Genomic DNA, 4,268 nt, shown 5'->3' on the forward strand with positions numbered 1-4,268 from the left:
TCCTAAACCGACAGTGATATATGCTCATGATCATTGCGGGTTCAAGACATCAACCGACAGTGAAGTTTGAGCAACACTGTTTGATATAGCTATGATCACTATCGGTTCACAAAAGCACGAGCCGACAGTGATATAGCTATGATCACTGTCGGCTTGTTGATTGACCCGGTAGTGATCTAATTTTTCCGTATTATTATTTAATAATTTTATTATTATTTTTGTGTGACACTTTTTAATTCCTATGGCTTACTAGACTCACATACATACATCACAAATCCATCAAAGATTTATATTACGGTAATGTATACTCCATATGTTACAACGAGATCGGATGAAGAAGAACTTAATATCAATGTGGTAGACCTCTATGAGATTTGAAACACTGTAGTTGATGATTCTTTTATTTGAGATTATTGTAGGGACCAAAATATACATTTTAAGTTTATAATTTATGAAATTTAAATTTATGAATTTTGTGAACAGCCTCTATAAGAACACACCTTATATGAAAGTTGCAGTGCTTGACGGGATCTTTGTACTTGAAACACTTTATTTGGTATCTTTATATTTGGGATGCAACAAAGTCTAAAAAACATAAATTGAGTGCAAAATAAGATTCCTAACTATGGACGAAAATGGTGATCGGGCCTACTCCAAAGTTGGCTCGAACGACATACATCTTGGAAAAAAACTAGGTGCCTTGGGGTGGAAGTGGAGGTGGAAGTCCCTGTACACCTAATGTACAACCAAGTTGAAGCACACATGTAATTTACCATAGACACTATACACATTAGTCGGAGGACAATACAAAGAAGGTTCATAATTTTATTGCATATAATTTACAAACCATCACCGTCATAGAAATGTGGGGAAAATGTCCTCAAGAAATCAAACAAAATATATCATATCCAGATTATAGTGGATGATAAGGACACACCTGTGATGTCCGAATAATTTTCTGATCTTTCACGGTACGTACAAATTATAACCCTTTCAATTTATCAAGCAACCTCTTTTCAGTTAGCCAACAATAGTTTTTGGAACTATGCAGAGCCCAAGGAAGGTCTCGCCATCGTCAACGGCACGGGCGTGGGCTCTGGTCTTGCGGCCATCGTGCTCTTTGACGCCAACGTTCTCGCCGTCCTTGCCGAAGTCCTCTCGGCGGTGTACTGCGAGGTCATGGCCGGCAAGCCGGAGTACACCGACCACCGCATCCACGCGCTTAAGCACCATCCTGGACAGATCGAGGCCGCGGCCATCATGGAGCACATACTAGAATGGTAGCTACTACATGAAGCTGGGCATGGAGCAGGGCGAGCACGACCCGCTGACAAAGCTAAAGCAGGACAGGTACGCGCTCCGCACGGGGCCGCAGTGGCTAGGCCCGCAGATCGAGGTCATCCGCTTCGCCACCAAGTCGATCGAGCGGGAGATCAACTCCGTCAGCGACAACGCGCTCATCGACGCCGCCCGTAGCAAGGCGCTCCACTGCGGCAACTTCCAGGGCACTCCCATCGGGGTGTCCATGGACAACACCCGGCTCGCCGTCGCCGCCATCGGCAGGCTCATGTTCGAGCAGTTCACCGAGCTCGTGAGCAGCTTCTACAGCAGTGGCCTCCCCTCCAACCTGTCCGGCGGGCGCGACCCGAGCATGGACTATGGTTTCAAGGGCGCGGAGATCGCCATGGCGTCCTACTGCTCCGAGCTCCAGTTCCTGGCCAACCCGATGACCAGCCATGTCCAGAGCGCGGAGCAGCACAACCAGGGCGTCAACTCTCTCGGCCTCATCTCCGCCAGGATGACCGCAGACGCCGTCACCGTCCTGAAGCTCATGTCGTCCACTTTCCTGATCGCGCTGTGCCAGGCCGTCGACCTGCGCCAGCTCCAGGAGAACATCAGGACCGCCGTTAAGAACTGCGTGAGGCGTGTCGCCAAGAAATCCTCCCTCGCCATCATGAACGACGACCTGCTCAGTGCGATCGACCGCGTGGAGGTGTTCACGTACGCGGACGACCCGTGCAGCCCCAACTACCCACTGATGCAGAAGCTCCGGGTGGTGCTCATGGAGCACGCGCACGCCAATGGAACGGCGTGCCCCTGCCACTTAGCTGAACTAGAGCAGATAAGAGAAAGACGATCGCGAGGTGTGACGGATGAAAATGGAAGCACGTACTACACACGAATAATTCACGAGGCGCAGGTTTACTACATATTAGAGTTGTTTGAGCTCTTAATCATGGTTTACTAGTGTCACATGTGTTGTCACATTGTATTAACAAAAAGCTTATGTAAGGTCACTTAAACATCGTCATTATGTGTCTACTCAAGTTCAAAATAACATGTTATGTACGTTCATGAATGAGAAATGCCAATGTTCATGAGATGCACATGGAGTGCACATTATCTTTAGCATCCACAAAAATTTTGAGTTTGTTTTGAGCTCTTTTCAAATATGATACCTTAAAACCTAATTTTGAGCATATACTTTGTTAAGTACCTTTAGATTTCACTTGAGCACGTATATATGCCGAGAAATTACATGACAAAATAATACTTTTCAAACTAAAACTTTACATGATTTTTTTCCAGATTTTTAAAACCATTTTGGTGCCAAACAACTTATTTGAAAACTTAAAAATAGCATTACAGACGAATTTTAATTTCAAAACTAAAAAAAGCTATGATATCATATCCAAAAAAAAGATTGTGCGTAATTTTTACCGTATATTTGAAAAATAACAATATATTTGGAGGTACCTAGGTCCTTCATTTTTGAACGATGAGAAAAAATCGCTTAACAAAAACTCAAATATAGCACATCAGGAAGAATTTTAGATTTAAAACTACAACAAACTATATAGGATACCAGATCCAAGCAAATTGAGTCATCCTTATTTTTTAGCAATTACGTAAAAAAAACTAGATCATTTTTTAGGTCTCTAGGTCTTCATTTTAAATTGCCAAAAGAAGGTACGAAATCTGAGTCATGCCAAAGAGAGAAAGGCGTGACTCATGGTAGAGGCATGCCATACCGAATGTTGTGATTCGACTGCCATGTCACCAACACACGTGGAAAATAGTCCTTACTTAAATTATTGCGAGCCACGTGCTCTTTTTAAAGCTTACATTACTTTTTTTTAGGCTAAAATAATAATAATAATAAATTCTTCTGGGAAAGTTTAATGAGAATATTATGTTCGTTGTGGTCAAGCTTTTCCCTGCGGCAAAACTATCATCAATGACCACGCCGCTGGTAGGTATAATGAGAACAGTTCTTGTAAGATACTGTGAAACTAATTTATTTCTTGTATGGCCCTGTAAAAACGTAAGCCATCACTTTCTTGTATGACACTGCGTCTAAATTTTCTCCCGTAGTACATGACACTACTGTCACTTCTGTTAGGGATCTTTGTTAAAAACTTGAGCCATCATCGTCACAAAGATGTGGAGATCGATCAAAATACCCCCTTGTGATGAAACACCCGGGCCAAGAAAACATACCTCCAGAGACCCAATCTTCTCAGTCGGCCCTCTCGTTCTCTCCCTAGAACCCTAGAATGGGAAGGTCCAGGGACGGAAGCCCGGGGCGGAGACCTTGAACCCACGGCGTGGTAGGCGCGCGGCCTCTAGGCCAGGGTGCGCGACTGAGGAGCAACATCTAGGCTGGGGCACGCAGCTCCGTTTGCCACCATCCTTGCTTTGAGCTCCCTTTGGGCCCCGCCACCTTCCCCTCCGTGCTAAGATCCGACCTCTATGCTCCGACATCCGCTCCGATGTCTGGGGCTACGTGTACCTTCTTCCCTGGCTCCAATCTCCGCACCGCCTCGGCTGAGTCTGCCGCCGATCGCTCCCCATCGTCCTCTGCACCACCACCACTAGTACACAATTGATTTTTTGTTGATGGTTGCTATTTTTTATTGGCGGTTCATAATGTATAGGCGCCACTAGGAATGAAACAGTGGGTCCAGGCCACGAACCGCCAGTTGTAAATTCATTTTTACTGGTTGTTTTCTTAAGTTTAGCATCAGTAAAAATGCATGATTTCTACTGGGGGTAACCTCAAGAAAACAGTCAGTAAAGATTTATTTATACTAGCGGTTTTCTTAACCTAGCGCCACTATAAATAATTTGAAATTATTTTTTTGAGTTTTTCAAATTATCTCGGATGGAGAAATAGTCTGAACAAAAGTTGTAGGAGTCCAAAATATCTACAATTTTGCAGTTGACGACCTTTTCATTTAAAATCATTTAGGGCGCAGAAATTATGT

General features: G+C 44.1%; 1 pseudogene; it reads left to right on the forward strand.

The window, feature by feature from the left end:
* Positions 1–1,017: 1,017 nt before the first annotated feature.
* LOC136491559 (phenylalanine ammonia-lyase-like) lies at positions 1,018–2,248 on the forward strand (annotated as a pseudogene).
* The last annotated feature ends 2,020 nt before the right edge of the window (positions 2,249–4,268 follow it).

Source organism: Miscanthus floridulus, chromosome 11 (assembly GCF_019320115.1).
Source record: "Miscanthus floridulus cultivar M001 chromosome 11, ASM1932011v1, whole genome shotgun sequence".
Lineage (NCBI taxonomy): Eukaryota > Viridiplantae > Streptophyta > Magnoliopsida > Poales > Poaceae > Miscanthus > Miscanthus floridulus.